The sequence below is a fragment of the Pongo pygmaeus genome, chromosome 13 (assembly GCF_028885625.2).
Source record: "Pongo pygmaeus isolate AG05252 chromosome 13, NHGRI_mPonPyg2-v2.0_pri, whole genome shotgun sequence".
NCBI lineage: Eukaryota > Metazoa > Chordata > Mammalia > Primates > Hominidae > Pongo > Pongo pygmaeus.
Window position 1 is genome coordinate 31,903,107 of NC_072386.2, and position 23,057 is coordinate 31,926,163.

General features: G+C 37.1%; 1 long non-coding RNA gene across 2 annotated transcripts in view; it reads left to right on the forward strand.

Moving 5' to 3' along the window:
• Window positions 1-8,975: 8,975 nt before the first annotated feature.
• Window positions 8,976-23,057, forward strand: part of LOC129044316 (uncharacterized) — a 58,139-nt gene continuing 44,057 nt past the window's right edge. Inside the window, exon 1 of one of the 2 annotated variants that reach the window (XR_008504650.1) lies at window positions 8,976-9,051. This is a non-coding gene — a long non-coding RNA (uncharacterized LOC129044316). Of the gene's footprint in view, window positions 9,052-10,912; window positions 11,018-23,057 lie in introns of those variants that run through there. The other variant, XR_008504651.1, reaches the window with a different exon arrangement.

Sequence of the window (23,057 nt, forward strand, 5' to 3'; positions counted from 1 at the left end):
ACAATATATAGGCTTATATAAAACCCATCTGATGAGAATATATGGTTTGTAGGGCATGACTCCCAGACCCCTTAGATAGAAATTTGGGCAAGATAAAAAAAAAAATCAGAGCTTAGTCCTCACAGACTACACTGATACAGGAAGCTCTCTCTAACTCTAAACATGTATAAATCCTAATTGTTTTTTTCTTTTTATCCCATGATGTAAATATATTTTTTAATCATTTAAAATGTATAGCCAAAAAGATGGCTGATTAGAAGAGGCTGCAGTTCACAGCATTCACAAAGAGGAACAAAAAGAGCAAGTGAATAGAGCACCCTCAACTGAAATATCCAGGTAGTCACATTGGGACTGATCAGGGAAACAATTTGACCCATGGAGAATGAAGAAAAGCAGGGTGGCACAATGGCCCACACAGGAATGATATGGAGTCAAGGGAATCCGCACTCCCAGTCAAGGGAAATGGTGAGTGCTTGCACAACCCCAAAAAACCATGCTTCTCCCATGGATCTTTGCAACTTGCTGATAAGGAGATCCCCTGGTGAGCCCATGCCACCAGGGCCTGAAGTCAGACACACAGAGCTATGTGGAGTCTTGACAGACCCTGCTCATGCTCACACAGAGACACAGGAGTTTTACATACTCTGGCCCTGGGATCCACAACAAACGTGTCTGCAACTCAAGCAAGGTGGGAAGCCCGCACATACCCTAGGAAGGGGACAGAATCCAGGGAGCTGAGCAGCGTAGTTCTGTGAGCCCCACTTCTATGGTACCTTACTGGCTTGAAATTTCAGCCATCCTCTGGCAACAGGGTGGAGCCTTCCTGAGATGGGAAAGAGCCCTAGGGAGGAGGGGCAGATGCCATCTCTGCTGTTTGGTCAACTCAGCCATTCCAGCCTGTGGGCTTTTTAAAGTCCAAATGGTCTGGACAAGGAAGGATCCCCCCAGCAGCACAGCACAGCAGCTTTGCCAGATTGTGGCCAGGTTCTTTAAGTGTGCCCCTGATCCATTTCTCCTCACTGCATGGGACCTCCCAGCCATGCCCATCTGCACGTAGTACTACAGACAGAGCTCTGATCTCTCCCTGGGCTAGAGTGCCACAGGGAAGGGAGGGCCAACATCTGGGCTGGTTGGATGACTCAGCCATTTCAGACTGTAGGCTTTGGAGAGTCGAAGCCAACGGGGCAGACTATGACCCAACATGTCATAGCTGTTTTGTTGAAGCATGACCAGACAGCTTCTTTAAGTGGGACCCTGATCCACTCCTTCTCACAAGGCAGATCTGCCCAGCCAGGTCCTCCCAGCCAGGGCCTCTGGTCACCTCTGCCCATGCTTTGTGGGTCCATCACAGCTCAAATTTCTCCCTGGGATGGAGTACCTGAGGGGCAGTGCAGGCTGCCTCCTTGGCCATTTTGGATTCTCAGCCAGTCCAGTCTGTGGGCTTTGGAGAGCCCAAATCAATATGGAGCTGAAGGGATCCTCAACACAGCATAGCTGCTCTATCAAATAGCAGCCAGATGGGTCCTTTATGTGATCTCATTCCTTCTGACCTTGTAACAGGGATCCCTAGCCAGCTCCTACAGGTGTGTTCTGGCTGGCAAGAGGTCAGTACCCCCATGGGACAGAGCTGCCAGAAGAAGGGTTGGCTATATATTTAAAATATATAGCCAAAAAGATGGCTGATTAGAAGAGGCTGCAGTTCACAGCATTCACAAAGAGGAACAAAAAGAGCAAGTGAATAGAGCACCTTCAACTGAAATATCCAGGTAGTCACATTGGGACTGATCAGGGAAACAATTTGACCCATGGAGAAGTAACCAAAGGCTGCCGTCTTTGATGTTTTGCAGACTTCACTGGTGATAACTCCAGGTATGGGAAGAACCAAGGCAACCAGAGTTTAGAGCAGACCCCCAGCAAACTGCAACAGCCCTATGAAAGACTGGCAGGACTGTTAGGAAAAACAAAAGCAAACAAACAGAAAACAACTAAAACAACAACAATAACAACAAAACCACAAAAAACCCATCATAAGGTCAGCAATCTCAAAAACTGAAGGTAGATAAGCACACAAAAATGAGAAAGAATCAGTGCAAAAATGCTAAAGACTCAAAGAACCAGAGTGCCCTTATTCCTCCAAATAACTACAATACCTCTCCAGCAAGGGCCCACAACTGTGCTGAGGCTGAGATGGCTGAAATGACAGAAGTAGGCTTCAGAATATGGATAATAACAAACTTTGCTGAGCTATAGAAACTTGTTGTAACCCAGGGCAAAGAAGCTAAGAATCATGATAAAACAATGCAGGAGCTGACAGCTAAAATAGCCAGTTTAAAGAGGAACATATCTGACCTACTAGAGCTGAGAAACACACTATAAGAACTTCACAATGCAATCACAAGTATGAATAGCAGAATAGAGCACGTGGAGGAAAGAATCTCAGAACTGGAAGACTGGTTTTCTGGATGAAAACAGGCAGACAAAAATAAAGAAAAAAGAATGAAAAGAAATGAACAAAAACCTCAGAGAAATATGAGATTATGTGAAGAGACTGAATCTACGATTAATTGGGGTACCTGAAAGAGACAGGGAGAATAGAACCAAGGTGGAAAACATACTTCAGAATATCATCCAGGAGAACTTCCCCAACCTAGCAAGACAGACAATCTTCAAATTCAGAAAATGCAGAGAACCCCAGTGAGATACTCAATAAGAAGATCATCCACATGGCACATAAACATCAGATTCTCCAAGTCGAAATGAAAGGAAAATGTGAAGGTCGGCCAGAAAGAAAGGTCAGGTTACCTACAAAGAGAAGCCCAACAGACTAATCACGGACCTCTCAGCAGAATGCCTAGAAGCCAGAAGAGATTGGGTGAATGTTGAATATTGATTCAACATTCTTAAAGAAAAGATTTTTCAGCCCAGAATTATATATCCAGCCAAACTAAGCTTCATAAGCAAAAGAGAAAAAATATTCTTTTCCTACAAGCAAATGCTGAGGCAATTTGTTACCACCAGGCGTGCCTTGCTAGAACTCCTGAAGGAAGTACTAAATATGGACAGGAAAAATTGTTACCAGACAATACAAAAACACATTGAAGTAGACAGACCAGCAAAACAGTGAAGAAAGCACATAAACAAGTCTGCAAAATAAGCAGCTAGTGTTATAATGACAGGATCTAATTCAAACATAATAATACTAACCTTAAATGTAAATGGACTAAATGCCGCAGTTAAAAGACACAGTATGGTAACCAGGATTAAGAACAATGACCCATCGGTATGCTGTCTTCAAGAGACCTATATCACATGCAAAAATACAAATAGGCTCAAAATAAAGCAAATGGAAAACAGAAAAAAGTAGGAGTTGCAATCCTAGTTTCTGACAAAACGGACTTTAAACTAACAAAAATAAAAAAAAGTCAAAGAAAGGCATTACATAATGGTAAAGGGATCAATTCAACATGAAGAGCTAACTATTCTAAATACATGTGCACCCAGCCAGGCACCGTGGCTCACACCTGCAATCCCAGCACTTTGGGAGGCTGAGGTGGGTGGACTGCCTGAGGTCAGGAGTTTCAGACCAGCCTTACCAATATGGTGAAACCCCATCTCTATAAAAAATACAAAAAATTAGCTGGGCATAGTGGTGGGCTCCTGTAATCCCAGCTACTCAGGAGGCTGAGGCATGAGACTCACTTGAACCCAGGAGGCAGAGGTTGCAGTGAGCTGAGATCATGCCATTGCACTCCAGTCTTGGTGACAAGAGTGAAACTCCATCTCAAAAAAAAAAGGTATATATATATACACACACACATATATGTATACACACACACACATATACACACACACATACACATTATATATATATACACACACACAGATACACACACACACACACACACACCCCCCCAATACAAGAGCACTCAGGTTCATAAAGCAAGTTCTTAGAGACCTCCAAAGAGACTTAGACTCCCACACAATAACAGTGGAAGATTTTAATGCTCCACTAACAAGATTAGACAGATCATAAAGACAGAAAATTAACAAAGATATTCAGGACCTGAATTCAACTCTGGATGAAGTGGACCTGATAGATATCTACAAAACTCTCCACCCCCCAAAAAACAAAATATACATTCTTTTCATCGTTGAACAGCACTTACTCTAAAATTGATCACATAATTGTAAGTAAAACACTTCTCAGGAAATGTAAAGGAATTGAAATAATAACAGTTTCTCAGACCACATAAAACAACCAAATTAGAACTCAAGATTAAGAAATTCACCCCAAACCACACAACTACATGGAAATTGAACAACCTGTTTCTGAATGACTGTTGGGTAAATAAATTAAGGCAGAAATAAAGTTCTTTGAAACTAATGAGAACAAAGAAACAATATACCAGAATCTCTGGAATGCAGCAAAAGCAGTGTTAAGAGGGAAATATATAGCACTAAATGCCCAAATCGAAAAGTTAGAAAGATCACAAGTTAACAATCTAACATCACAACAAAAGGACTAGAGAACCAAGAGCAAACAGACCCCAAAGCTAACAGAAGACAAGAAAAAACAAAAATTAGAGCTGAACTGAGAAAGATAGATACTTGGTAAACCCTCCAAAAAATCAGTAAGTCCAAGCTTTTTTTTTGAAAAAAAATAATAAAACAGACTGCTAACTACACTAATAAAGAAGAAAAGAGAGAAGATTCAAATAAACACAATCAGAAATAATAAGGGGGATAACACCACTGACTCCACAGAAGTACAACCGACCATCAGATAATACTACAAACACCTCTATGCACGTAAACTAGAAAATCTAGAAGACATAGATAAATTCCTGGACATATACACCCTCCTAAGACTCAACCAGAAAAAAACTGAATTCCTGAATAAACCAGTAATGAGTACTGAAATTGAGGCAGTAATAAATAAACTACCAATGAAAAAAAGCCCAGGACCAGATGGATTCAGAGCAAAATTCTACCAGAGGTACAAAGAAGAGCTGGTACCATTCCTACTGAAACTATTCCAAAATACTGAGAATGAGGGACTCCTCTCTAACTCATTCTATGAGGCCAGCATCATCCTGACACCAAAACCTGGGTGAAATACAACAACAAAAAGAAAAATTTAGGCCAGTATCATTGATGATTATTGATGCAAAAATTCTCAACAAAATACTGGCAAACTGAATCCAGCAGCACATTAAAAAGCTTATCCACCACAATCAAGTATACTTTAGCACCGGGATGGAAGCTTGGTTCAATATACGCAAATCAATAAATGTGATTCATCACATAAACAGAACTAAAGACAAAAACCACATGATTACCTCAATAGATGCAGAAAAACCCTCCAATAAAGTTCAACATCCCTTCATGTTAAAAACTCTCAATAAAGTAGAAAATACCTCAAAACAATAAAATCCATATCTGACAAACTCACACACTGAATGAGCAAAAACTGAAAGCATTCCACTTGAAAACTAGCACAAGACAAGGATGCCCTCTCTTACCACTCCTATTCAACATAGTATTGGAGGTTATGGCCAAGGAAATCAGGCTACAGAAAAAAATGAAAAATATTCAAATAGGAAGAGAGGAAGTAAAACTATCTTTGTGTGCAGATGACATGATCCTAAATCTAGAAAACCCCATTATCTCAGTCCAAAAGCTTCTTAAGCTGATAAGTAGTTTTAGCAAAGTCTCAGGATACAAAATCAATGTGTAAACATCACTAGCATTTTTATACACCAACAACAGACCAGCTGAGAGCCAAATCAAATAAACTCTTATTCACAATTGCTGTTAAAATAATAAAGTACTTAGGAATACAGCTAACAAGGGAAGTGAAGAACCTCTTCAAGGAGAACTACAAAACACTGCTTGAAGAAATCAGAGATGATACAAAGAAATGTAAAAACATTCCATGATCATGGATATGAAGAATCAATATTGTAAAAATGGCCATACTGCCCAAAGCAATTTATAGATTCAGTGCTGTTCCCATTAAACTACCACTGACATTTTTCACATAATTAAAAAAAAATATTTTAAAATTTATATGGAAGCAAAAAAGATCCCGAATAGCCAAAACAACCTTAACCAAAAGAACAAAGCTGGAGCTCTCATTCCACCTGAGTTCAAACCATAATACAAGGCTACAGTAACCAAAACAGCATGGTACTGGTACAAGAATAGACACATAGACCAATAGAACAGAATACAACCCAGAAATAAGACTATACACCTACAACACTCTGATCTTCAACAAACCTGACAAAAACAAGCAATGGGGAAAGGATTCCTTATTTAATAAATGGTGCTGGGAGAACCGGCTAGCCATATGCAGAAAATTGAAACTGGACCCCTCCCTTGCACCATATACAAAAATCAACTCAAGATGGGTTAAATACTTAAATGTAAAACCCAAAACTATATAAACCATAGAAGAAAACCTAGGCAATACCATTCAGGACATAAGCATGAACAAATATTTCATGACAGAGATGCCAAAAGCAATTGTAACAAAAGCAAAAATTGACAAATGGGATCTAATGAAATGAAAGAGCTTCTGCACAACAAAAGAAACTATCATCAGAGTAAACAGACAACCTACAAAATGGGAGAAAATATTTGTAGTCTATCCATCTGACAAAGGTTTAATAACTAGCATCTACAAGGAACTTAAACAAATTTACAAGAAAACCAAACAACCCCATTAAAAAGTAGGCAAAGGCCATGAACAGACACTTCTTAAAAGAGGACATACATGCGGCCAACAGACATATAAAAAAAAGCTCAACATCACTGATCATTAGAGAAATGCAAACCAAAACCACAATGGGATACCATCTCACACCAGTTAGAATGGCTATTTTTAAAAAGTGTAAAAACAACAGACACTGGCAAGGTTATGGAGAAAAAGGAACACTTTTACACTGTTGAAGGGAGTGTAAGTTAGTTCAACCATTGTGGAAGATAGTGTAGCAATTCTTCAAAGACTTAGAGGGAGAAACAACACTTGACCCAGCAATCCCATTACTGGGTATATACCCAAAGGAATATAAATCATTCTATTATAAAGATACATGTACACATACGTTCACTGCAGCAATATTCACAATAACAAAGACATAGAATCAACCTAAATGTCCATCAATGACAGACTGGATAAAGAAAATGTGGTGGGTATACACCATGGAATACTATGCAGCCATAAAAAGAAACAAAATCCTGTCCTTTGCAGGTTCATAGATGGAGCTGGAAGCCATTATCTTCAGCAAACAAAAGCAAGAAGAGAAAATCAAATTCCTCATATTCTCACTTATATTAATAATTAGGAACTGAATTATGAGAACAAATGGACACATTGGAGGGAACAAGGGGGGTGAGAAGAGGGAGAGTATCAGGAACAATAGCTAATAGATGCTGTGCTTAATACATAGGTGATGAAATGATCTGTGCAGCAAACCACTGTGGCAAACCTTTACCTGTGTAACAAATCTGCACATCCTGCACATGTACTCTGAACCTAAAATAAAAGTTGGAAATTAAAAAAAAAAAGAAAAATCAACTCAAGCTATTTAGAGGCAAAGAGAAAACATCTGTGCTTTCTATAGCTATTTTTCTCCATTTAAAGGTAATTAACAGAAAAAATAAGAGTTAATAAATGATTGTGCAATATGAAATAAGCATATGATCCTAGTAATGCAAGAGCCCAGTGAAGAAAACATCTTTGTGTAAAAAGTTTTACAATAAAAAACCAAAGTAAATTTTGGACATTATGCTTAGTACTCTCAAGGATATTTAAAACAAAAACAAAATAGGATGTGATGTTGGGTAAGAAAGGTAAAATGACACGACAATTGGCTCATCAAAAGGAGTAAACAAAGTCAAAGAAAGAACATGAGCAAACAAAAGCAGAACAGTCATGAAAAAACTTTTCAATGAATAAAGAACAGAAATGATGGTGTTGAGCAGGAGCTTCAAAGCTTAAGCAGAAACCATATGGAGTAGTAGAAAATGCAATTGGATAATACTGATCTGGACTGCAGATAGACTTCTAAGCTGGATAGCAAAGTCAATAACTTTGCAGAAAGAAAATCACAAGTTTAGCTGGATAACACTGAAAGGTGTTTAATATAAAAGAAAAGTAATTAAAAGGCAAAATACCTGGGAAACATGATCTTATTTTGTATGAGGTTAATGTTTCTTGGCATGTTACTAAAAATCTCTAAGCAAATTTAGAGTCCCAGCAATCAAATTACATTATTTGTTTATACGGATTCATTTTATTGCACGGTGTATCACATGAAAAGATAAAACATTTACTAGCTTTTATAGTTTCCTAGGACTGCTGTAACAAATTACCACAAACTTTGTGGCTTACAAACAAAGGAAATTTATTTTCTTACAATTTTGGAGGCCAAATATCTGAAATCAAGGTGACATCTAGGCCATACTACTAAAATCTCTAGGGGAAAATTCCACCTTTTCTTTTCCGGCTTCTGGTGGCATCAGGCACCACCTGCCACATTGGCTTGTGGCTGCTTAACTCTTAATTTCTCACTCCTTTGCCTTCATACGGCCTTCTCCTTTTTCTCCCTATCTCTCCTTTGTCTCTTATTCAGACATGTATCATTATATTTAGAGCTTGCCCAGACATCCAGAATCATCTCGTCTACAGATTCTTCATTTAATCAACAAAGGCTCTTTTTAAAAAATGAGGTCATATTCACAGATACAGTTGTTAATCTTTCTAGCTACTGACATGCTTTGGCTCTGTGTCCCCATCCAAATTGCACCTCAAATTTTAATCCTCACATTTTAGAGAGGGACCTGGTGGGAGGTGATTTGCTGATGAGGGCGGTTTCCCCTATGCTGTTCTCATGATAGTGAGGGAGTTCTCGTGAGATCTGGTGGTTTAGAAGTGGCAATTTCCCCTATTCTCTCCCCTGCTGCCTTGTGAAAAAGGTACCTGCTCTTCTTTTGCCTTCTGCCATGATCGCAAGTTTCCTGAGACCTCCCCAGAAATGCAGAATGGTGAGTCAATTAAACCTTTTTTGTTTATATATTACCCAGTCTCAGGTAGTTCTTTATAGTAGTGTGAAAACAGACTAGTACAGGAAATTGGTACTGGGAGTGGGGCACTGCTATAAAGATACTTGAAAATGTGGAAGCAACTTTGGAACTGGGTAATGGAGAGAGGTTGGAATAGTCTGAAGGGCTCAGATGACAGGAAGATGTGGGAAAATTTGGAACTTTCTAGAGATTTGTTGAATGGTTTTGACCAAAATGCTGATAGTGATTTGAATAATGAAGTCCAGGCTGAGGTGGTCTCAGATGGAGATGAGGAACTTATTGGGAACTGGAGTAAAAACCAATCTTGTTAGGCTTTAGCAAAAAGACTGGCAGCATTTTGTTCATGCTCTAGAGATCTGTGGAACATTGAACTTGAGAGAGACGATTTAGGGTATCCAGCAGAAGAAATTTCTAAGTAGCCAAGCATTCAAGATGTGTGTTGGCTTTTTCTAGAAGTGTACAGTCATATGCCTTCAGAGATTATCTGATATTAGAACTTATATTTAAAAGAGAAGTAGAGCATAAAAGTTTGGAAAATTTGCAGCCTGACCATGAGGTAGAAAAGAAAAACCCATTTTCTGAGGAGAAATTCAAGCTGACTGTAGAAATTTGCATAAGTGATGAGGAGCTGAATGTTAATAGTCAAGACAATGGGGAAAATGTCTCCAGAGTATGTAAGAAAAATTTGCAGCAGTCCCTCCCATCACAGACCCAGACGGAGGGAAAAATGGTTTCCTGAGCTGGCCCAGGGTCTTGCTGCTCTGTGCAGCCTCAGGACTTGGTGCTCTGCATTCCAGCTGCTCCTGCTCCAGCCATAGCTAAAAGGGGCCAAGGTACAGCACAGGCCATTGCTTCAGAAGGTGCAAGCCCCAAGTCTTGGCAGCTTCCACGTGATGTTAAGCCTGTGGGTGTGCAGAAGACAAGAGTTGAGCTTTGGGAACCTTAGCCTACATTTTAGAGGTTGTATGGACATGCCTGGATGTCCAGCAGAGGTCTGCTGCAGGGGCACAGCTCTTGTGGAGAACCTCTACTAGGGCAATGCAGAGGGGAAATGTGGGGTTGTAGGCCCCACTGGGGCATTGCCTAGTGGAGCTATGAGAAGAGTGCCACTGGCCTTCAGACCCCAGAATGGTAGACCCATCGACAGCTTGCACTGTGTGCCTCAAAAAGCCACAGGCACTCAATGCCAGCCTGTGAAAACAGCCATGGGGTCTGTACCCTGCAGAACCACATTGGCATAGCTGCCCAAGGCTGTGGGAGCCTACCTCTTGCATCAGCATGGCATGGATGTGAGACATGGAATAAAAGGAGATTTTGGAGTTTTAAGATTTAGTGACTGCCCAGTCAGGTTTTGGACTTGGCCAATATCTCCCATTTGGAATGGAAACATTTACCTAGTGCCTGTACCCCTGTTGTATCTTGGAAGTAACTAACTTGTTTTTGATTTTACAGGATCATAGGTGGAAGAGACTTGCCTTGTCTCAGATGAGACTTTGGACTTGGACTTTTGATGCTCATTTCAGTTAATGCTGGAATGAGTTAAGACTTTGGGGGACTGTCAGGAAGGCATGATTGGTTTTAAAATGTGGAAAGCACATGAAATTTGGGAGGGGCCAGGTGCAGAATAATATGGTTTGACTCTGTGTCCTCACCCATATCTCATCTTGAATTGTAATCCCTACCTGTCAAGGGAGGAACCTGGTGAGAGGTGATTGGCTAATGGGGGCAGTTTCCCCTATGCGGTTCTCATGATAGTGAGGGAGTTCTCGCGATAGTGAGGGAGTTCTCATGAGATCTGATGCTTTAAATGTGGCAGTTTCCCCTGTGCTCTCTTTCTTTCCTGCTGCCTTGTGAAGAAGGTACTTGCTTCTCCTTCGCCTTCTGCCATGATTGTAAGTTTCCTGAGGCTTCCCTAGCCACGTGAACTGTGAGTCAATTAAACCTCTTTTGTTTATAAATTACCCAGTCTCATACAGTTATTTACAGCAGTGTGAAAACAGGCTAATACAGCTACCTTTCAACTCACTACACCAGCTTCACTCTCTTAAACACCTAGGGTAAATATTCTATCCCATACTGTTATTTATCCAACTAGAAGTAATTTTTTTATTATGATAGGTTATGCTATATAGTAAAAGGACCCTGAGATTTTGAACCCTAAGCTTAAAGTATTCTCTTTTTTTCTTTGTTGTCTAGGTAACTAAAATTTCTTCTGAATGCCTGTGTGTGTGTGTGTGTGTGTGTGTGTGCATTTTTTTTTTTTGGTAGTGGGGAGAATGGTAGTATTAGTTCTATTATATTTTATAATTCAAAATTACTTCCAGTAAAGGAGAATTGTTAACTGTTTGCCTGCGACATTCATGTTACTCTATGAGTCTCCTTGTGTACTAGCATTTGTAATAAATCAGAGATAGATTACTTTATTCATGCAGAAAATTTAATGCAATATTGTACTGGTAAGAAATTTTCTTTATGAATGTTTCCTCCAAAATATACATATTTTAGTGTTTAAAATCTCATTCTTGCTCTGAGGATCACATTGTTTACATGCTAGCCTATGTTCTATATCTCATATCTATGTCCAATAATTAGACCCTGATGTCAAAAGCAATAAAATCTGACTTCATCTGTGTTAATAACATAGTACAAAATAATATTTATTGAATGTATGACAAATGAATGAATTCTTTGTTATAGATTTGGGTAAATAATCGAAAAAGTCCAGGTTAGGGGTGCTTCAAAGAAGATCCAAATTTTCCACTCCCAGAGGAGAAACAAAGCAGATTCTAGTGTAGACTTTAAAAAGCTCAGAAATTCTAACACAAGTGTGATTATAAGAAGAAAAATGTCAGTGACAAGTCAGAACAACATTGTTGCAAGAGTCCTATGGTGAGCTGCTTAGTCATTTTGGAAACTTCTAGGAATTGCCCTGCAGATGCTACTCTCAGGTGTTGCAAGGGCTTTTTTCTATATAAACTCTCTCAAATTCTACACTTCTATCCTCTCTACCTTCAACAATCTTTAGTCAAAAACACAAAATGTTTATTATATCACCTGTCTCCAGGAAAGAAGTCCATTTTGTTTAGAAAGGGAAGTAAACACAGATAAATTAAGTGTTAGTCAAAGCCACACAGCAGGCTGGCACTGAGTTATGACTCCAAACTATATCTTGTAGTTTCCAATAATTTCTACTGAAAATAATAGTGAAACCAACCATAAATGCAATGTGAATTTGTGCCTAATGATAACTGCTGCTGTACTGAAAATTTCCTTTCTCCCATAATGCACAGAATTGGCAAATGTACAGTCAGACCACAAAATATATTAAGGCCAGCAATTCATTAAGTGATGCCGTAGATTGAAGGAAAGATTATATTAAAGTTTATGAGAGGCTTGGGTCCAAGAAAATGCACACATCTAAATTCTGATGGTGCTCAAATGTTTCAGTGCCTTATTAATCTGCTCAGTCTATACTGTCTTTGAGACTGCAGCAAAGAAAAAATATGATTGATTGTCCTGCAAGATACGTGCTTTTTGCATTTCTGTTAACTATAAAACAAGCACCATTTTAATTAAGCTTCTTCCAAGCAATTCAGGTGCTCTATAAAAATATAATGAAGCAATTAAGATGTGTTAGAAGTGACTGAGATATCTTTTTCACTTGAAAATGTGCAAGTGGAAGTCAAGCGGGCTTTTCTTTTTCTTTTTTTTTTTTTGTCTTCCCCTACCCTCAAAGCAAGGCCATTTAACCTCAAGAAAAGGAACACCGGATTTAAGTAAAATGTAGGTTGATTTAATATATTAGCCTTTCCTAAATTTAGTGTAAATCTAAATACAAAATAACTTTTTATTATTATTCAAGGTTTGAAGATGTGTAGGTGCTGCAAATTATGTTAGGACTACGAAAACACCCTTATAAAATTTTTATAGAAATATTGTGGTACCTAAATAGAGAATCATGAAATTTTAAAAAATCATGTATAAGAATTAAATTGAGACAATGACCTAGAGATTCTATTTACTTGAAAACTTAAGATAGTGAAGAAAACAGATGGGTTGGGATGTTTCTTATCTGATCCATTAATTTATTTGGGTGTGTCAGTATGACCTATGTATAGGATGATGTTCTCTCTGCTTCCACAAAAACAAATGAGCTTTCTGTTTCCATTGTAAAACTATTATTTATTAGGTCTTTCCTAATTTCATGTATTACGTCTGCCTCTCATTCATTCAGTCAGTGGGCATCTGTTGTGCCAGATATGACGTTAGGTTCTAGGGATATAAAGGTGGTCAAAACGCACTAAAATTGCCCATAGGAGGCTTATATTCTAGTGTGCAAGAACTACTAAAGGCAACAAAATGAAACAACGAAATAAAATAATAACACATTGTGGTAACTATTGAAAAATAAAATCATAGGCCTGTCACGGTGGCTCAATCCTGTAATCCCAGCACTCCGGGAGGCCAAGGTGGGAGCATCACTTGTGGTCAGAAATTTGAGACCAGCCTGTCCAACATGGTGAAAACCTGTCTCCACTAAAAATACAAAAATTAGCTGGGTGTGGTGGCACGTGCCTGCAGTCCCAGCGACTTAGGAGGCTAAGACACGGGAATTGCTTGACCCTGGGAGGCAAAGGTTGCATGAGCCAAAATCATGCCACTGCACTTCAGTCTGGGCAACAGAGTGAGAATCTGTCTCAAAAAAAAAATAATAATGCTAAAAACATCAATACTGACTCTAGGATGCTAGTCAGGGAGGTCACGCTGAGGAGCGGATATTATATAGTCCTGGAAGAAATATCTTTATAGAGAAACTAGAAGAAAGATCAGGAAAAGTTGATATTTAAAATGATATGCAATGAAAAATGTATAATATGTGAAAAAAATCCTTACTTCATTTTGAAAATGTCGCTATTATCAAACTCACCTATTTCCCTAGACTAAATGTATTATGCTGCAGGTTTAGGCTATTTCCATCTCAATGGAAATAGATAATTTTGCGTGATTTCCAAAGTATGCCATTTTTGTTGCAAGTCAGAGGAAATGAAGACTGAAACAAATACTGGGAACAATATAAAGCCGGAAATTAGAAACTCTACCACTGGTACAACAGATACCGTTCTTACAGACAAAAATATAGAAAGTGGTGAATTTAATTGAATTGTGTATTTTTTCAGTGGTAGAAAGTAGCAGAATCAAGACAGAAAACTCCAGGTGACTGACTACAAATCATAGGTAGGGCGATATGTAGGCAGCTGGATAGAGAGATAAACAGGTAGACTGACATTCAGTAGTTATATTGCCTTCTCTCATTCTTGTTATTTTTCTATTAGTAGCCCAGCATGAATGATAGCTCTAAAAACTAGAGTTGTTAATTACTGTTGTTCTATAATGCTTTACTTATAATTAATGTGCTAATTCTTTGGTTTATTCCCTGGGCATTTTTATAATGGGTGCAATTTTATAAAGCAACCGAATAACTAAATATATGTTAAAGCTGCCTTCTAGCTAGTAGGCTGGTTCAGATAGAATTGAATATCATGTTCCTGAGTAACTTCTATGTGCCCAATGACAGGAACCTAAGCAAAGGCAGACTGAGATTTTAGTAACTTCATTTCAAGAATCCCCTAAAGGACCATTAGCTATGAAGATAACAAAGGCAGAGTAATGGCCAGTGGAGAGCAACACATTGGTTATTCTCGTGAAGAGGTCAAATGTGTAAACTCATAAGACTTGAATGTTCTATCCTGGATGAATAAGAGCCCTGTAGAATGCACTGCTGAAGGGGGCATTCTGAATTGTGTAGGATGCTAGTGCTCTATTATTTAAATTCTACTACTATGGGATTTTTCCTCTAGCTGAGTTAATTTTTAACTATTGGATGAGAGGAACCAAAGAAAGAAGAAAAGTCACTGGCAAAGTGTGTGTGTGTGTGTGTGTGTGTGTGTATATATATGTGTGTGTGTTTGTAACAGAGAGAGAGAGAGGCTGCAAAGACCAAGAATAGGCTTCACCAAGAATTCAAGAATAATGGAAGAGTAATATTATGCTGCCTTGCTTTATTAGTACTGTAGAAAACAGGAAAAATTGAGATTTTCCTTTATAGGTTCCTGTTTCCTACCTTCCTGTGCTACACTCTTTCATGCTGATCTCCTTTGTTGCTTATTATTGGTTATTTATTGTGTACATAGAACCATGCTAGTGTAAATATATTTACATAAGCTACCTCTTAAAATGAGCAAGAGCCAATTGTTAAAACATTAAGAAATTTTGCAAGGTAGTTATTAAAGTACTGGTAACTTGAAATTGTCCAGGGAAGAGTATTTACACCACTAAAATAGTCAAACCACTAAAATAGTCAAACACACACACAAAATCACTACTCTTTCTGTCTTTCCTTGTTTTTCTTTTTTTTTGGGGGGGGGAGGGGAGACCTAGCACACCACATGTATATATACTCAGGCGAGAGTGAGAGTGTGATGAGGGGAGCAGAGCACATAGGAGCTTCAAAAGTTCATGGAAGATGATTACTGTGGAAAAATTATGCATACATTTCAAATTTTTTTCTGCCAAGATAAACTTGAACTAACTTGTTATGACATGTCTGCATAGGACCTAGCTTGAAAAGAGTCCCTATTAGAGCAACATGAATTCTGCTAAAATTGAAACAATAACAAACATCAAATTTATGGTGAAGCTTAGATGGAAAAGTGGTGAAATCACTGATGATTTATGAAAAGTTTATGGGGTCAAATTGCTTCAAATAAAATAGCAATTTACAAATGAATAACTTGTTTTGATAAGGGATAGAATGATGTTGAAGATGAAGCCTGCAGAGGCAAACTATCCACACCAATCTGTGAGGAAAAAATTTACCTTGTTTGTGCCCTAACTGAAGATAACTGATGATTAACAATACAAACCATAGCTGATGCCACAGGTACCTCAGTTGATTGAGCTTACACAATTTCGACTGGAAAAGTTGAGCAAACTTTCCATTTGGTGACTGCCCAAACCATTGCACCCAGATCAAATTCAGACAAGAGCAGAGTTTTCAATGGAAATTTTACACAAGTGAGATAAATATCCTGAAGTATTTCTATGAAGAATTGTAACAAAAGATAAAACATAGCTTTACCAGTATAATCCTGAAGACAAAGCACATTCAAAACAATGGCAACCAGGAGGTGAAACTGGTCCAGTCAAAGCAAAAGTTAACTGGTCAAGATCAAAGCTCATAATAATAGTGTGTTGGTACACTTAATGTATTTTACTTGTTGACTTTCTGGAGGGCTCAAGCATATTAACATTTGCTTATTATGATAGTATTTGGAGAAACTTGGTTAAATCTTCAGCAGAAAAAAAGCCAGGAAAGCTTCAACAGAATTTTTCTCCACGATTACAAAGTTTCTGTTCATTCTTCTCATCAAACAAGAACAATTTTGTGAGAGGGTTTTTTTTCTTTTTTTGAAAGTCATTTGGCACCCACCTTACAGTCCTAATTTGGCTCCTTCTGAATTATTTTTGTTTCCTAATCTTAAAAACTACTGTAGAGGGCACCCATTTTTTTTAGGTCATAATGTAAAATGACTACATTGGCATGGTTAAATTACCAAGACTCTCAGTTCTTTAGGGATGGATTAAATGGTCAGTTTCAATGCTTACGAAAATGTCTTGAAGCTGATGAAGCTTATGTTGAAAAGTAAAATTTATATTTTTTATTTTTATCTTTTAATTCAATTTTTTTCTTGAATTTTTTTAAGTTTCCTCATATTTCCTTTACATTTGGATAGTTACAACCTAGGAGGTAAACTTAGTTGAGATTAAAGAGAACTACAGTATAAGACAGTGTAAGGTAACTTCTGTTTAGGGGTAAACTGTGACTAAGGGAATGCAGCACATGGAGAATTTACATTCGTTTGGTACATAGGATATTAGAGAGTAGCTAATATCTGAATTTGACCCTTTAGGACTAGTAGGATTTCAGTCTGTGGAGGCTTAGGAAGGAAGAAGCAGTGGGAGCAGTGACTGTCCACCAGGGTAAGAACAAATAAACAGAGTCCCTGAGGCAGGAAAAGAACCATTGAATTGGCTATTCATTTGGCTGGAGCATACGTGATAAAGAGGAGATTTATGGTAGGATAGAGAGGTAGTTAGAGGGACTTAACTCATAATAGCTATGTAACAAGGTGATAATATTTTATAGTATTGGCTAAATCATTCAACTCAAAAAAAAGCAAAGTAGAAATCCATGACTCCACTAGATGGCTGATCCCGGTCACTATTTTTTTAAACTTCAGAGTCTGTATCTTCAGGTGCAAAACATTGATTACTTGTCTTATAGTTTTCCTAAAGAGTTACAAAGAAAATCTTAGCTTTAGTTTGGAAAGTAAGTTTCAAGCTTTAAATGCCATGATGTAGAAATAACTATGGCATTTATTGAGCACTCTCTAGGTTCCTCTAACTCTCAAGAAGGAACCATGTGCAAATGTTAACAGTGTAGAGAAGACCTGGTTTCTGTATTTATTTAGGGTATGTGATGACCTTAAGAAATATTATGGTCACTAGTTCAAATCTCTAACCCTTCCAAAATAAAACAATAATACGCATGTGTGACAGAGTGTGTGTATATTTTTTATATTTTGAGTGGGGAAAGATAGGTAATCAGTAGAAATACTGTTATCCAACAATTTAGAAAGAAGAAAAATATTCATTTTGTAGGGTTTCCTGACTTTACCTAAGTTTGATGTTTTCCTTCTGATGTAATGTTATTTGGATTTATATAGACAGTGCAATTAAATTAAGAAGCGCTTGAACTGGTAAATACTGTTAAATGAGGAAATGCCTAATGCAGGAAATCAGCTTTAATCTTAGCACTAAAACTGTAAGTTATGTAGTTTGGAAGATAGAATGTGCAAAGAATTAACTGTTGATAAAGTCAGTGATGTAGGAATGATATTCCTTGAAGTGAAGTTACTCCCATTGACTCAAATTGATTTGGGAAGGAGTTGAAACTTCCTGTAATTTATATAGTGCCATTATGGATCTAGATTACAGCTGAGTGTAAAAATGCCCTCATAAATGTGCAAAGATTATCTACTAAACTTAATTTTGGATGTCTTCATCAGAATAAACTTGTGAGTGTGTTTCCTGAGGGCAGGAAGAGGCAATAAGACAATTGCTCAAAGAACAGTCTCTGGAATCAGACTCTGGCTTCAATACATGATTGGCTATTATCAGACAAGATGTTGGAAGAGTAATTTAACATATTTTTGCATTAATTTCCTCATATGAAAAATAGTATCTACCAGTAGGGACATCTTAAAAGTTCGATGAGAATATGCAAGTGGAACACACAGTAAGTGCTATTCCACAAATGTTTACTGAACTCCTCTTATGTTTCAGGTGCATCTTAGTCACTTGGAACACACATGTGAATTAAGATAGATCTCTACCCTAGTGGATCTTGTATTATTCCACATTTTAGTTTATATTGTCATTATTTCTATTGCTATCTTTATTTTTATAAAACCTAGCACAGTGCCTGATTAGTAGATGCTCAAAAAATTTGCTTGAATGAATATTCAACTAAAACTGTGTTGATGATAGATAAACAGCACCTGTGAGTGAACAGAATAAGGGTAAATGCTTTGGAAAGTTAGAAAATTCTACAAAAGAGACTAAACACAGGCAGAGCAGAGTTCTTCACTGTGATGTACACCAGAAGAATCTGTTAGAATGAAAATTCTAGTTGTCGCTATAGGCAAATCCTACCTTCAAATCTTTCTTTTCTTAATGGCAAAAAATCTGACTAAAGGAAATTTTACATTGTTTATGAATAATTGTAGAAATATGTTGTTCTTTTAGCTTTATTGGTCTTTGAAATTTATCCAAACCATTAAAGAGTCACAGTTAGTAATTCCAATATCCGATACAGTAACAAATGAGACACTGGTTTCTTTTTCACTAAACCACAGCTGATAGAAGCAGCTAAATAGATAAAACCCTAAATTTAAAAATATATTGGTATTAGTCATGTCAAAGCAGATATTTCAGGATGAATTAAGAAACTGTAGCTCATAGAGTTAAGTATGTCTAATACTATTAGGCAAAAGAGGGAAGCACTGCTTAATGGATCAATTCCATTAAGGAAAAGAAAAGCAAAAATTGCAAGTGATTTCAGTTTAGAAAGATAACTATAAAAGTCAGTTACCTGACCACTGAAGTTCTTTTCTCCTCTTCAAATGCCATTTCTGTTCTGTCAGCATTATCAGTATATGCAGCTACTGTACTGTGGAAAGTAATTATATTATATGGCGGATAAAACAAGGAGGTATGCATCAGATTATAAATAACTTAATTTTGCAAAGGAATTTTACATCTTAATCTGCTGGACTATCACTTTCACTTAGGCTCTGAAACCAAATTATGTTATTGTGTTCTGTGATATAATTTAATAACTCATCCATAAGGAAATGTCAGGTCGCATTTGCAACAATCCAGGGGCCATTAAGCCAGATGGAAGGTCGTTCTGTTTGAGGATTGTAAATGAACCTGTCCAACAAAGTTTTGGTTAGGAACAGCCAAGGACTCATTATGTAGTCAATTTACCCAACTGTTTGCAAGAACCACGCCAACGCCAAGGCTGTTCTGTCCTTTGAAGTTTGAAATGAATTTGAACGTACAGGGATTTTTTACTTTCATCAAGCCAGAAAGAAAATTGCTTTTATAAAAGGCGGTCATTTCCATATATTGCTTAGAACATTAGAATAAAAATTAAATGTATTGTTGAAATATCACTGTGAAATTTTTGTTTCTTTCTTATTCATTTTCGTCTTTACCTTCTAAATTCTGCCTTTCATTGGTAGTGAAAGACACACACACACATCCACATACACACACATTAATAAAAAATAAACCACTCAAACAAGATAACAAAAATGTACAAAGAAATTTATGCTTCTGAAAATAAAAATATTCACTTAAAATAATAATGTCTTCATTTAATTCTTTAGTTCCTTTAGTTTGCAATGAAGTTAACAACTTTTGATTATCCATACTATGTGATTTAATATGAATACTCCAAAGTGGATAATTAAATGTCAGCTTTATTTAGTTTAAAAAAATGCATTTTGAAGATCTGGATTCTTCTAATGATGTTTAAGTTATTCTCTAGAGCAGAGAATCAAAATTGGTTATTCTAGTAAAGCATTATTTTACAGTTAGTATATTTTCATTTTAGAAAATATCAGATAGTTAACACATTTATTCATAATCCCATATTTATTATAAATTTTGACGTTTCTGTCTATTTACATCTTTCAAAGCATGATATTTTACTAATTTGAATTTACTGACTTGTGTTTACTGACCATATATACAACTGATCCTCATTATTTGCAGATTCTATATTTGTGAATTTGCCTACTTGCTAAAATTTATTTATAATGTCAAAATCAATACTAGCAGTGCTTTTGCAGTCATTTGTGGACATGCACAGAAACAGAGAAACATTTGAGTCAGCTATTGGGCAAGTTCCAGCTAAGAAGGAACAAGGCCTTCTTGTGTCAGCTTTCATATAAAGATGACAAGAGGATGGAGAAGGTCACGGGTGGTGCAGTGTAGTGCACAAAGCTCTGGTCTCGGACCAGTTGGTCAGTGTTTAGATCCCCACTCTGGCACCTGTTAAGGAGCATGGTTTTATGCAAGTCACTTCTTACTTTTGAATCTTGTTTTCTCCTTTGTAAAATAAAGAAAATAAACTATTCCAATTTTTTTTTTTTTTTGAGGCGGGGTTTCACTGTTCTTGTCGCCCAGGCTGGAGTGCAATAGTGCAATCTTGGCTCACTGCAACCTCCGCCTCCCGGATTCAGGTGATTCTCCTGCCTCAGCCTCCCAAGTAGCTAGGATTACAGGTATGCACTACCCTGCCTGGCTACTTTTGTATTTTTAGTAGAGACGGGGTTTCACCATGCTGGCCAGGCTGGTCTCGAACTCCTGACCTCATGTGATCTGCCCGCCTCGGCCTCCCAAAGTGTTGGCATTTCAGGCATGAGCCACCATGCCTGGCCAGGATTTGTTGTTTTTAAGATTTAAGATTATAATCTATGAGAAATGAGTGCGTATATACATACATACATGCATATACATGCAGATATATATATATATATACAATTTATCCTAGGAACAAAAATTTAGTATTTAATTTACTGTTCATAGTGGCTTTATAAAACATGATTACCATGAATAATGAAGATCGGCTGTATATATGTATTTATATACATATATATAAATTGCCAATCTAAATCGTGATAAATATCCATATGCTTAAATTATGCATTTTTAAACTCATTTGAAGAAGCAAACATTTTACTCTGTTGGATATATCATAATTATTTAGTAGGTTAGATGATATAATCATTGTATTTTTCTATTTCCAAATTTATGAACACTGTTGTTAGGTATATTTTCCCTGCAGATCAGGAAGAAGGTAACATGATTCTTCTTTTGGTACGGCACCAGAGTTCAGCTGGAGTCCAGTGTAATAATGCAAGGAGAACCTTGAGATTTTATCTAGAACAACCGTGTGTGTGTGTGTGTGTGTGTGTGTGTGTGTCTGTGCGCCTTGTATCAGAGAACGGAAAAAACAAGAAATGCAAAGGCTTTCCAATCTGGTCTAAGAAGAGCAGCAAGGATGGATGAGGAAAGCTCCTCCCTACTTTGAGAATTTGGAGCTCTGCTGCAAACTAGTTAATGGGGATCTTTATTATGACATACTTATTCATACACCTGTAAGGGATTGGTCTTAGAAAATCAACTAGAGTTAATGCTTGCATAGGATGCAGGCCAGTCATTTCACACTCTCAGAACCTGGAACAGCACCTAGAAGGTAGGCACATCAGCTAGATGCCCTAGTAAAAGGAAAGCCAACATTGTATTGTAGCCCAAAAACTGGCCAGTTAGTCCTGGGTTCTGGTCCTAATTCTGAAAATAGTTAATTGGCTGAAGTTGAGCTGAATGACTGAATATTTGGATTTAATGTTAATTTTAGAGATTCCCTTTGTGTTATTTTTTAAAAGTATATTTCTTTGTAAAGTGTGAGATAATGCACTTCTTTAATCAAAAAGGGCTTAAAACAAAATTTATCTCAATGTGAGTTAGTCAACTATTTTATCTTGTTTTCTTATTTCATTTATCCCTTACACCATGAAACAAAGAGCGGTATCTGGATGTCAAAGCAGTTAAGGTTAATATGCCCTCTTACTATGTAGCTCGCTGCATTTTTTTTCCCTGGTTCCCATCTTAGCCATTTGAGAGAGGTCACTAAATCGTCCTAGATCAAATACTTCCTGCGGAGTCTGTACAGTGGAGTCAAATAAAATAAGATAATTAATAGATTGATAATGTCATAAGGACCTTGAAAGCATGGTTTGTAGTTACCATGCCTGCAGAAAATGGAAATATAAGTATATAATCAAATTAGTATTTAGCTCTATTATGTTACTTATAGTGTTCAATACATAAATTGACAATTCCCTCCTAAATTATGAAATGAAACAATAAACCTGCACTATTAGAATGTAAACAATAGAAAATAATTATCTTTCTGATTAATGATAGATAATATTTTGTAACAGAAACAAGCAATGTGTTAAATATACGTTGAAACTTAGATACTAACTCCATCTAGGATTTGAAACTATGATATTGAAAGATGCATTTATTGAAAAATAGTTAATGGGTTAACAGGCTGTATGTTGTTGTTAATGCTATTGCCTTTGTTATATATATATGATAACAAAGATACCTCTTGACTAGAAATCTTTCTTAGTGATGCTTATATTTGTCAGGGTTTGATCGGAGAAGCAGAATTAGTAGGATGGATATATCTATCTATCTCTACAAATTTACCCGAACATATATATTTTGGGGTAAATATGTGAGGATATATATATGTAAACAAATCT